The sequence below is a fragment of the Rattus norvegicus genome, chromosome 6 (genome assembly GCF_036323735.1).
Source record: "Rattus norvegicus strain BN/NHsdMcwi chromosome 6, GRCr8, whole genome shotgun sequence".
Lineage (NCBI taxonomy): Eukaryota > Metazoa > Chordata > Mammalia > Rodentia > Muridae > Rattus > Rattus norvegicus.
The window spans coordinates 60957864-60971943 of record NC_086024.1 but is presented as its reverse complement, the minus strand read 5'-3'; the positions used below and the strand labels follow the sequence as shown (position 1 = coordinate 60971943).

The 14080-nt window shown below is 35.5% G+C and overlaps 1 protein-coding gene across 12 annotated transcripts in view; it reads right to left on the bottom strand.

The window, feature by feature from the left end:
- The window catches only part of Dgkb (diacylglycerol kinase, beta), a 756320-nt gene that overhangs the window by 152477 nt on the left and 589763 nt on the right, over window positions 1–14080 (bottom strand). The window lies entirely within an intron of this gene.

The window sequence follows — 14080 nt, the reverse complement described above, 5'->3', positions numbered from 1 at the left end:
AGATATAACTTGGTTTCTAAGGTGGACTACACTGCAAGATAAGTGTACACAGAGGTCATGGCCAACTGTTTATGTCTATGTCAGGAAATCAGTTCTGTGTCTACCTTGCTTTCAAGACAATCAGAGATGGCATATTTGTAAGAGAATAATGACAGTAAATAACGTGTGCCAGATTTTTTTTTTAAATCAGAAGGAGAAACAATAACTAAGTAGACATGACACTAAGAAATATTCCAGGTCCAAAATAAAACAAAACAACAATAACAACAACAACAACAACAACAACAACAACAGCAACAAAAATCTTAAGTATTCTAATACTCCCTAATACTAATGCTCTTTGGGAGTATTAGAATACGAGTCAACTGCATTGTAGTTGACATTTATGGGGATAAACATAGTAATGGAAACAGATTCTTTATTTTGATGAAAAGGGAGAAACTACAAATCTATCAAACAAGGAAAGATCAGGAATTGTTCTCATTCCATGGTTGAAAAAATAATAATTTTGACATTTGTTGGTTTATTGATTTGTGTGTGTTGGGGGAAGTGTGCTTGGCACATGTTTACAGGTCTGAGGACAGCATGTGGTAGCATCTTGGTGGAATGCCTTTTCCAATGGAAGAACAATGGTGACATCTGAAGAATCCATTGTTCTCAAAGGAAGAGATAGAGTCAAGGGTAAGAAGACAAAGACAAAGGCAAAACAGAACAACAACAACAAAACCTTCACCCCTTTTTTCATTCTTGCCTTTCCATTGAAGAGAAGAGCGTTAACAGTTTATGTCTGAGGGAACTCTGCTTTGGTCCTGTTACTCAACTTTAACAACAAAACCAAAACTTAACCTTGTGCTCCTGCCTGCCTCTCTCCACTTCCACTTCATCTCTAGTAAAAGGTAATGCTTTGAGCAATGTTTGAGAGTTTATATTCATTTGTCAAGTGATGTCATCCTATGCTTCACTTCACATGCACACACACACACACACACACACACACACACACACACACACACAAATGACAGCACATTTGTAAGGCTTTTATCTGAGCACTATTAGTAATTAATCCTATGTCTGAGAGTCTATCCCAACAGTTAGTTTTATGTGAAGTTTTTCTTGTTTTAAAACATATTTTCTCTCTAAAATGATTTGTTTATCTCACTCTTGATTGTTTCCAATGTTTTGGATCACAAAGTGGTTTCTAGATATGCAAAAGAAATTAAATTTCAGTATCTATCATAAACAGCATATTCAGTCACTTCCTTGAGATTGAAAACACCTGTTATAGCTGCTTGTTGATTGCTGACTTTTATATGAACATTTGGATCAGAAGTAATGTTTATAAGATAACATATAGATAAAAAACACAAAAACAAAACAGCAGAAATCAAAACTGAGAACCAAAATGGAAATCTAAAATATCATATTCAATAATATCAGAGCATATTAGGTTAAGGCCTTTATTCATTAAAAGTGGCAGAATATATATTTCCGAAGAATGTTAAAATAATAAACAACTGCAGAAATGTATAACTTCTAAACCCAGCCTCTAATTTACAACAGCACTCTGAGCACGTGATCACAGCACAGCTCAAAAGAAAAAAAATGCAGCTATATTCAATGCAAGTCATTTAAATCTTCTCGTAATTAAATTACTGTTGAAATTTGATAAGCTTACTGCTTTTTTAGAGGTTGGAGTTTAAAGAGTATCCTTTATTCTGATAGATCAATAAAAGATGCATAGACTCTTTGTTTCACACTGTGCTCACAATGCCCATGTGATTTTCTGATGTTTGGGTGTTGGAGGTCTAGACAGAATGACTGACGTCCAGACAAATGATATTGTAAGCACTCACTATCGCCAAGTACAGAGAGTGTGGACAAACATTGACAGGAAATCAGATACTCCATTTGCTAAGACCCATTAGATTGCTTTTTGAGGGTAGCACTGTATTCTTTGCTACCTTAACTTTGGGTCAGGTTTTTCTGTTTTGTTTTGTTTTGACTCTGCCCAATCTAATAAATCACATAAACAGTGTATGATTCAAATGTTAATAATAAAAATATAAGGATGAGGAGTCCTAGCCCCTCTCCTTATACCCACTTTGAGAATGAAGATACCATGAATAACTATCGTATTTTAAATTCTGGAACAAGGAAGCACTGTAGGCAGATTAGTCCATGATGCGACGGCCCTCCACTATTGAAGTAATTATCTCAGGACAAAACCCAGCTGCCCCTCTAGGCATGATGGCAGCCAGATTGCTTCCTCCTTCCTGTGAGTGACTTGGAGAAAGTAAGAGCTTGCAGAATGACACCTAAAGTTAATGACCAGCCAAATGTAAGCTACCTTACTTAGCTCTCCTATTTTTCCCTTCTGCCTATACTCTAGAGCCCTAGTGAGTCTTTGGGAAGACAGTGTTTTATGTGTTATGCCCCATGTCTCTCAGTGTGGTATACTGAGTAATGAATCACTGCTTGGTTCATTCTCACTCATGACTGATTGAACATTTCATGTGGGAAGTAGCAAATCCTGGTCTGCTGAGACGTCTCAGATATGGGCTTGCAACTTAGAGATCCAGAAAAATGCTGAAAACATCACTGATTGACATTTTAAAATTATTCTTAATTACTTAAAGGATATTAAAGGCTGTCCTTGGATCTGACCATGGTTACCTTTATTTCATAACGCCAACATTTTCTGATATAAAATGATATCTCCTGGGGTTCTTTCTAATTGGCCATATTCTATGTCCATGTGTTTTTAAACTATGAATTAACCACAATTCTATAATCTTTTCCTAAAAGAAAAATCTAAAAATTAAATTGTTTGTTATTGGATGAGTTTTCTCTTACTCATATTCTAACTATTCTGAAAACACAAACACCACAGATTTAGTGAGAAAATGTTTTTTACGTAAATTTTTTATTAAAAAAATTAGGGCAGGAACAAGTTGGCATTCTACTGATTTAAACTAAGGTTTAAATCATTCTGTAAATGAAGATTCTACTGATTTTGTTGTTAATATATTTTTGGAAAATATGGTTACAATTGTGTTTCATTCACAAAAATGTATTTTACAAAAAGCAGCTAATTCCTTCATTAAATCAGAATAAGATCACTACTTTCAGTATTAATGGTTAGCTTTGACATATTTAAAAAGGGTAGAAAATACTTAATAGACCTGTCTGCAATTCTGAAATGAACAACTCTTCGGGGAAATGGAATTGTTCAAAGATACATTTTCTCTCTGCCAATCTGTGAAATATAATATAATTATTCTCTTTTAATGAATCTCTCAATGAGGAGCAATTCTTCAGTGCCTGAACAGGTGAAATATAAGGATAATGGGAACAGCTTTGTAAATATAAGGATGAAACGAGATTGTTATTTTGTGCCTTGTTATGGGATAATTAGAGTAACAGTGTGGAATTCATCAGGCATTTGAACTTTCTCAAAAAAGCTCCCTAGGGCCTGCTTAAATTAGTCATGTTTATCCATGGAGATTTTTAGCCTTATTTCATGTGTCTGCTACTTTATAACATTGGAGCCTCAATGCTTAGCTTAATCTGATTAATTGTTGATAATGGAAAGTCATCAAAGAGACTTTGTCTGAAACCTACATTTAAAAAGAACACCTGATTTTGTAAATGCATAGTGCTGGCTAAAGGAAGAACAGTGAAACTGTTTTTATTACTCAGCGTAGAGGGACTGTGAGCTTCATCTCCAACAATTACCACAAAAATGGATTGAGCTGGATACCATCCAAGAAGTTACTATTCATATGCTAATTAGATTTTTGAGAATAAAAGACTATATTCATGGAAACCAAATTCATGGTCATAGAACTCAAGCAATGAGTTGCTTTGGTTAACCAGAGATTGTTATTTGAAGATAAGGCTAGGGTAGGTTTTGACTTTGTTCTCTTGGAGACACTCTAGTAAGTTATGTAAGTGCATGCAGGAAGAACCAAGAATTAGAATGCGTCCATTTTATCACAACAGCACAAATGATCAGAAACAAATCTATAATTAGGAGGAAAGTTCAATATCCCTCCAGTATTGAAATCTTCGAGGGAGATGAATGTCCTTCCACAGGCAGTGCAAGTTTACTTCTGAATTGAGTCACCGATGTCCCTAGTCATTGTTTTATATCTTGATGGAAGAGAAAGTGAGCTTCTTAAAATAGTGAGGGGGAAATCTTAATCACCACCTAGGGCTTACTCATAATAAAGTCATCCCATGGTTTTTTGATAGCTTTTCCATGTTTACAATTTTAAAAATTCCTCTCTAATTTCTTGTCATCAATCTCCCCCAGTACCTTGATAATAGGACAAGTCATTATAAGTAATCTGAAGGACATTTATCACTGCAGCTGCAAATTATCTATCACTCTGAAAGGACAAGATTGCTTCATACTTTCTATTGAGGAAGACTGAATGGCAGGTTCACATGTGGACTATGAAACTTCATAAGACTCCCATGTATATATATATATATATATATATATATATATATGTATATATCCCATGATGCTTTGGCACTCCCACATTCCCACACACATACAATTAATGTGTGCCTAATGCACTTCTACATATCTATATACATAATATCAGTTACTGCAAAACTGGCATCTAGCTGCAATCACATGCACTCTTAACCTGGATAAAAACCTCACATTACTTTTAGTGGACTGTATACATGTCACGAGGTGGAGGGGAGACAATAATTTTGTTGCTGGTACCATTCACCATCATCATTTGTACAATGTTACATTTTAAAAACATTTACATTTTCCGTCTTTCTCTGAAGGTACAGTTAAAATCATTAGCCAGGACTGAAGAAGGGCTTTAGAGGGTGTTCACTACTTTGCAACTGAAGTAGTTTGCCTAAGAGGTTCACTACGAGCCTTCAGTAAGGACCACAAGAACAAACATCCCTATCTTCTCATGATGCTGCTATATTGATTGCTAAGATACAGGTTTGCTTTGTCAAAAGAAAATTGCTACTAAAAATTCATTTTTAGCAGTTTTCCTAGACTTATTTGTTCTACTATCACTACCATTCATTTAGGGCTGTATCCATATTTAATATGGATATCACAATGATGTGCCTTGGGATGGATCTTCTCAGTATAAAGACACTTGAGTTGCTTCCCAGAAATCAGGCAGGAAAAAAAAAAGCAAGGTGTGGTGTTGCCCACTTGAAATCCGGGTGTAACAAAGCAAAGATAAAAGAATTCCTAGCTCTTGGTAGCCAATCAGACTACCATACATAGCTTGCCTAGCATACAGGCCTTGTTTCAAAAGGGTATGCACATGTCTGAGGACAGTGATTGAGGTTTTATTCAGTCTTCCATATCTACATGCATATCTATAGACATACACATGCACCTATATGCATCAGAAAAATATATCAAAGTGCTGTCACTTTAAGATGTCCAAATATATTAGATAATCCTACATTTCAATTTTGGGATTTAGGTAGCTTTATTAAGTATGTGCAATGACTTCATTTCTAAATGCTGATACATTTCTAAAGAGGCAGTTTAAAACATACAATTAAGAACTCATTTTGAGACATCTCCTTTAAAGGTTACTAAATAGCAAATGTTTGGATCTATCTGTTTTCAGCCATTGAAATTATCATGATATTGTTAAATGCATTTTGTGTGTGTGTGTGTGTGAAATGAAACCTTTCAAATGCCATGATCTTTTTTTTCAACAATTTTAACATCTAGGTATAATTGTGCAGCATGAAATCCTATTCTTGTTTCTAAATTTAATTGACTTAATCGCTGAATTTAAATGTTTGGAAGTCATTCTGCTTGCCTGGGTTTGAATGCCAAATACTGCATCTAAAGATCTAAGATGAACATTGCTTTTATATTTAGGCAAGGTAGGCTCTGCCTTCTAAATTACCCTAAATAACCCACAGAAATATGTAGGGAATGAATAACAATTGTTATCAAATGTCCTTAACATAGATGTGCTGATATGTATGATTTGTTCAAGGCACAGAAACTGACAGTCCTACCACTTCTCTCCTCTTTGTGCAGCTATCTGCATAATGCAATGTACAGTATCCATACATTAGGATCCAATCTGAGAGCTCATATCCTCACTTACAAGTTGAAGACAGAATTAATTATCTTATCATCACAGGCAAAAGATGTCAAACCTTGCCAAAGCTTTGCAGATATTTTTCAGTTTATTCCCTTTGATGCCTGTAGTTTGTATTGAATTCTTTCCCTCTTTCTCTTCCTAATCTCTGCAATTTATAAGAAAAGTGACAAGGAAGTCACATGATATGAAGATACCCCTTAACAGCCAATCAGAATACTCACTATCTTTTTAACTCTCATCTTTCTTCCTTAGTGCTACAGTGAGTGCAAAATCCAAAATGGAATAAAAACAGGCTTGGTATTGAAATACTTATTCTGGTTATGGATTTGTCTTTATTGCACATAATGCTTCTGCCAAGACCACCATCCATGGATTTACAGAATGCCTCAGCCACTATCATGGTACTCCACACTACATTGCTTCTGACCAAGGAACTCACTTTGCACGTAGCTGGAGAAGTATGACAAGGGCCCACAATCATAGAACCCATTGATCTTACCATCTTTCCTATGATCCTGAAGCAGCAGATTGTTAGAAACATGGAATGACCTTCTGACAACACAGTTACAGCACTAATTAAGTGGTAGCAGCCTGGAAGACAGGGGCAGGGTTCTCCTGAATGCAGTATATTCTGTGGGTTAATGTCGAACACATGGTACAGTTTCTATCATAGTCAGGATCCATAGCTCCAGGGATCAAGGGATGGAAAAGGGAATAATTTCACTATTATTCCTAGTGACCCACTAGGAAAGTTTTTGCTTTCTGTTTCTCTGACCCTAAGTTCTGTTTTCTAGATGTTTTCTTTCTAGAGCTGGGAATGTTCCTGTGAGTAGCTACCACAAACATTTCATTGAACTGGAAGCTCAGACTCTCCCCCACCCCACCCCCTGGTCATTCTGGGGTTCTAATGTCCTTAAGCCAACAGGCTAAGAAAGGAATAGCGTTGTTATGAGGGGTTATTGATCTAGATTAGCATGGGAATATTGATTGTTTCTCCACAATGAAGGTAAGAAGAATATGTCTGGAGTGCAGGAGATCCTTTACGGCATCTCTTAGTGCTATTATGTCCTGGGATTAAAGTCAGTGGGAACTACAACAGCCTAATTCAGACAGGATGACAAAGGAGAAGGACCAGTTAGTAATGTAGTCATGGGTCAGACCTTCAGAAAAAGACAAAAGACTTGCTGAGATACTTTCAGAGGGTGGAGGAAATACAGAATGTGTAGTAAAATAGTTTCAAATACATGCTAAGGCCATGTGAACAGTTGGAGAAACCAGGATTATAATTGACACAAGTGCTTCAGTTGTATTTTATTAAGATTCCATTTGTACATATATCTGTATTTTCATTCAATTTCTTTATCATAAGTTGTAATATCAATTAAGAGAATACTGAAAGGATGTCCTCCCAACAAGGACATTTTCATCTATCCTAAATTCATAATGCATTTGAGATTGTACATGGGAAATTATGTTTAGGCATTATTATGACCTGGTTATTATTTTCTTTTGGAAATTAATCATGGCATAAGGAGATAAGATTGTGTGCCAAGTTGGCAAGCATGAACTTGAAATGGCTATTCTTGGTTGTCAACGATCATATGTGGAATGAACTATAATCTAGAAATGGAGGGCATGCTTGTAATAGATATGCTTGGTTTGAAATGAGTGAATCCTTTTCCAGTCAAGACCTTTGAGGAAGACACTGGCTTTTGAATGGGATCTTGAAGTGGGAAAACACACCTTTAATTTGGGTCTCACCTGCTAGAATTCTAGATAAGGACATGGAAGAAGGAAGGTTTGCTTGCTCTTCCCATGCACATCTAGGTCTTCTCTGGCATTGGATTCTACTCTTTTAGATCCCATCTTTTAAAGAGGACCAGCAGAGACACCCGAAATTCTGGAACTGAGCAACTACTAGATCCTTGGCTTTTTCATTCACAGCTAGCCATTGTTAGATTAATTGGTGTAACTGAAGCTTGTAAATCATTCCAATAAACTTGAGAGAGAGAGAGAGAGAGAGAGAGAGAGAGAGAGAGAGAGAGAGCTCATTTCCTAACCTTTGTGAATCTAGAGAACTTGAACAGTATAGTATTACACTGCAGAAATGCTTACTGTTGGTTGAACTCACATATGGTACATTTTATGTAGAAAGATACTGACAAAAATAGCATTTTCACTTAGTATTCACATAGCTTTTTTAAAAATCATTTGTATTCCTGTATGTGCGTGTGCGTGCATGTGTGTGTGTGTGTTTGTGTGTGTGTGTTCATGCATGTGTGTGTATTAGTATGTGGCAATGCATATGCTATAATGTGTGTAGAGGTTAGGAGTTCGTTTGTGGGAAACAGGTTTCTTCTTCTACCATTTGTATCATTGTATCCTGGGTATTGAAGTCAGGATGTTAGGCTTAGCAATAAGCACCAGTGACACAGAGCTGTCTTCCTAGTCCTAATCACTAGTTCTCTAAAGTGTCTTAACTTTAGTTTTTCTTAGCCTACCCACACAGTTTTAACCTTGTCTAATGATGTTTTGTATTTCTTCACTTAGTTATCTTACCCTATTCCATCACTACTATGATTAATTTAAACAACAGGATTCCTCATCAGAAAGAAAAGTGAAGCACAGGCACAAGTTTACTGCTGTGGTTTAGTGTGCCTGTGTGCTTCCGTGGGTCTATGTGATTGTGTGTGTGTGTGTGTGTGTGTGTGTGTCTGTGTGTGTGTGTGTGTCTGTGTGTCTGTGTGTCTGTGTATCTGTGTGTTTTAGTGCCTGTGTGCATCTGTGGGTCTATGTGATTCTGTGTGTATGTGTGTGTGTGTGTGTGTATGTGTGTGTTTTAGTGTGCTTGTGTGCATCTGAGGGTCTATGTGATCATGTATGTGTGTGTGTCTGTGTATGTGTGTGTGTTTTAGTGTGCTTATGTGTATCTGTGGGTCTATGTGATTCTCTGTGTGTTTGTGTGTATCTGTGGGTCTATGTGATTCTGTGTGTGTGTGTGTATCTGTGGGTCTATGTGATTCTGTGTGTGTGTGCGTGTGTGTGTATCTGTGGGTCTATGTGATTCTCTGTGTGTGTGTGTGTGTGTTTGCATGTGTGTGTGTGTGTCTGTGTGTTTTAGTGTGCTTGTGTGCATCTGTGGGTCTATTTGATTGTGTGTGTGTGTGTGTGTGCATCTGTGGGTTTACGTGATCACATGTGTGTATGTGTGTGTCTCTCTCTGTGTGCATGCATTTGTGTATGTGCAAATGTGTATGCATATCTGTAGGTGCTTGTTTTCATGAATGTGTACCTGAGTGCACATGTGTCTGTTTGACACTCAGTTTTAAACCATTGGGTAAGTGATAACCAATTCATTTTCTATCATGGAGTGACAATTTGGAATTGGGATATTCTGGCCAAATAAAAGTATTAGCTTTGTTAAATGTAAATGAAGTAACTGAAAAATTTTGGGAATGACATCATATGTTAATTAGTTTAAGATAAACTTTACTATGACAAGTACTGGCTGGTAATAGCTGTGTGTAGAGCAGAGAGTTACCCACTTAATGTCAATTCAAGCAGAAGTCCAACCGATTCTGGCTTCCCCTTCCCCTCTGGCTTTAAAGTTTGGATGTAATAACTTTCGCTCGGTAGTTTTCAAACCTTTGATCACAGCCAACATCTTACAAATGAGGCAATATTTAAAAGTTATAAATGTGAAAAGCCATAATATTTTGTATAAATACAAAGAGTTCAAATTTTGGACTTCCAAATTACTAATCATTTCAAGGTGGTCAGCCTCTAACAATTTTGCCAATGTTTTGATGAACTGTGGGAATATCATAGCTTTTAGGTTTCCCACTTTTTTATATTTTATTTTGATGGTATGATATTGAGACTGTCCTAATAGGCAGATATGTAATGAAACAACATAAATTTCCTATGTTGCTCCTTAGCCATCTGTAATAATTACCAATGCCTTATTGGTAATGCATGGTGAATCCTTCCATTCAAAGTTAAATCTATTAGAACCAAAATGAGTCAGTTCTTTGTGAAATCCTCATACTTTGGTTAAAAACCTGCTTCTCAAAGGTGCATTTTAATATTTTCAGCTATATATTTTTTGAATATCATAGCAGCAGTTAGGGGAGTGTTTGCCATAACCTACTCCTGTCTCACTGTGCTGGTTAAAGACGCCCTTTAAACATGACAGGTTTCCACCTCTTCCCATACAAGTGCATGGAATGGAATTTGCTGCCCGGTTCAGATTTTCACTCCCAATCTAATTCACTCTATTTTATTCAATGTGCACACAGAATTAACATTTTCAGTTTTATGCCTGTCTTCTTACAGGACGTTTAATGATGAATATGTTTAAATCATACCTACTCTGACAGTCATACCGTTTTGGTTCGTTTATGAACGAGAATAAGCTACTTGTTGGAAATAGTTAATTAGCCCAATGTCTTCATGAGCTTAAGTGCTACTATCCAGTGATCTACTCTTTCCTTTCAACTTTGGTCATGCTCATTCGTTTCTTCCACTGATTGCTTTGTGCCATTTAGATCTTGTGCCATCCAAAAATATGTGAATACGTTGGTCTTTTATCTGCAGCTGTTTCGTGTGTTTTATGGTGATGATGTGTAGTGCGTAATTATATTTCTGCCAATAAATGTTCAGAGACACGTTATTTTAAATGAGTATTGCAGAATAGGCTTTTCAAAGTATGTCAATTTATTTATGTGTTCATATGTAAATAAATGTGTTCATAATTTGAAAATAGTTAATATGGAAAGAGTTTTTAATAGGGATATTACATTTTATTTTTTATTAAAAATTTCCTTTAATTTGTCCCAAAATACTGCAATGGATTTAAACCAAGTCTAAGAACTGCTGAAGAATCACACAGCTATAATTCAGTAGAATGCAGGATGAAAAATAATGTTTTAGCTGATGGCCTTTATGTCTTTTAAAATGCAAATACCTTTCCTTTTGTCTGCAATCAGTCATTTATACATTAATGTGAGTGAATTTATTAGACATCTCTCTCAGGTTAATTTAGAAGAAGAGACCGTATGGATGAACTCAGTGGCTGCAGAGACACGGGGAAGATTAAGTATCAACGGCAGGAGCATGGAAGATAACTTGGTCTACTGCATTGTTTCGTTTAAAGGCAATGCCATCTGTATTTAATACACTCATTTGTATTTACAAACACACGTAAAGAAAATGTCTGCTTAATGAGGAGAATGTGAGTGCATGTTTCAGAATTGTATCCAACTAGTTCACTGTGTCTCAATGGAATGATAATATAATTAAGCAAATTACTTATAATTTTGTTCAACTCTGAATTAAGTCAGCAGTAGAATTCCCAACCAAAACACTGACTAATATTTTGATCTCATGAGTGCTCTCAAAGACAGCAAGCAAGTGAACTGCTAGGCGTCTCCTGTCCTGGCAACCAAGAGACCTGAGGGTTTCACGCACCAAATGAGCCTTGCACTTTGGACTTATATGTATGTATGTATGTATGTATGTATGTATGTATATGTATATATATACTTTATACTTTATATATGTATATATATATATACTTTATACTTCTTAATTCTTTTTATTAAGAAGTAATTTCTCACAGCAGTCCATTTTCACCGTTGCACTCAGGTATTTTATTAAGTCTAGAAATTATTGACCTGGGTTTAAATGTCACCAGAGTTATTCTAAAGCCAATGCTGACTACTCTTCCTAAGTCACAGGTTCTCTCAAAGCTCACTGTACAAGCTCCCCTCTTTTGCAATAAATGGTGATTAACACAGAGAAGCACAAAGGCAAAATGGCTGAGAATAAGTGATTGTTGTGCTCTCAGCCCTAAATAGGACATTTATACCACATCCAATTTCTTCCAAGTCTCAGTGACCATTGCAGGGGACAGAACAGAAGGCATAAGAGGCAAAGGTGGTAGATGACTGAAAAGAAACAATGTTTTTAGACAAAAATGAACTCACAGTGGCTATGGAAGTGTGTACAAAGCCTGACAAGCTCAAGAGAGACAAATTACCTATATAGAGGGGGAGGAAAACATAGAGTTCCACCCCTAGCTGAGGAATTATTAATGATAATTGATAACAACCAGCTATGTGTGTGTGTGTGAGAGAGAGAGAGAAAAAGAGAGAGAGAGAAATAGAGAGAGAGAAAGAGAGAGAAAGAGAGAGAAAGAGAGAGAAAGAGAGAGAAAGAGAGAAAGAGACAGAGAGACAAAGAGACAAGAGAGAGAGAGACAGAGAGAGACAGAGTCTTCCACAGAGGACTGGTATTTCGAACAGACTCCAGTGGATTGTGATACACCTAAAAGAATATAGGCAGCACTAACAGGACTTTTTAAAACATGGTTTTAAAATAACAAGAACACAAAATTCGTGTTTATGGAATGGAAGGTAGATCCATAAAGAGATGTGGGAAACAATGAAAATACAATAATAAATTCTGAGTTTATAAAAACATATTTTAAAAGTACGAAATGATGTTTGTAATGACTCAGACACAATATCATACCTGTTTCCAAAACAATAAATTAAAAAAAATAAAGCACTAAAATATTATTATTCAAGAAAGGGACACATATGGCTAGTTTTACTATTAAATTTATTTTTGCACATTAAGTGTAACACTTAAGAATCAGATATGAAAGTAAAAAAAAAAGAATTAACAGAATAAATATTAAACCCAAACTTAGAAGTATTTGAGAAATGTTTGTCCACAGTGTTTCAAAACATACCAAATTGATAATGGTTTACTTTCTAAATTAAAGAAAATACAATAATAATTGGTTTTAAAATATTCAAATAAAATATTGCAAAAATTATCTGGAAATTCAACTAGGTCAGGATGAGCCTGATCAATCTCAAACATGCTTCTCTTACTGTTCAGATAGCAAGGTTCAAAACCTGCCATATGTATTTTTTAGCCACAGTCCCCAAATGTTTCTACTCTCTCTTTTTATGTATGAGAAACTCGCCTTTGACAGCTCCATAGTGGACAGAGAGAAGTAGGAAAAAGAGAATCTTCACTTGACAACGGGTCTGTGAAAACAGTTGTGGTTGTAGCTTTATTTTGAGTACACAGTCTTAAAATGAAAGTTTGTGGCAGGCAGTTATGAAGCCCAGCAAGGGGTCTATGTCTGATAGTTCTATGAAGAGTGGTATAAACATGCCTTCTCACACATCTGCCTGGTAAGAGCACTCTCCTGAGCCAGAGACTTGGAGAGCTCAGTGCTAAGTGTAATTTACTTGGGTAAATGTTAGGAATAGAGAGATGGGAAGAATATGCCATATATTTTGTTATCTATAAATATATATGAATATATATTCTAATACATGTTTATATTAGAACAGAAACCTGAAAAATTACTACATATATAAAATATATATTTAACAAAAATATTTGTAACTTCAGAAGCAAAGAATACATTGTAGTATATAATAATACATAATCTGTATAATTATGGGTTTTTCAGCTTGATCGTACTCTTACTAAGTTCCTAAGATCATTCTAACATTCAGAATTTTTATAGATAATCTTAGAAATCAGCTTATATTTAAATGGAAATCTAATTATATTTAAATCATGTAACTTGATACATGATGATTTGAATATCATATCCTGCCTAAATAGATTTAGTATAAAATATTTGGTGTCGATTATAAATATAGTATTCATGTCAACATTTCTACAAAATAATAATTCTAAATTTCACTTAGCAGAAGTAATTGCCCACAGCTTAAAGTTGAGACAGTTGCATAAGAGAATATCAAGTGTATCAGCCATTTCACATATTATTTAGCTGTTTATCTTGAGGCTTCATTCTATAACCTCTTCATAGTTTGCTTTGGCAACACAGAGAAAATAACATTTATATTCTTGTCTTTATTCATTTGATAGTATCTGACTCTGTATAACCCTCTATTTAACCACAGGTG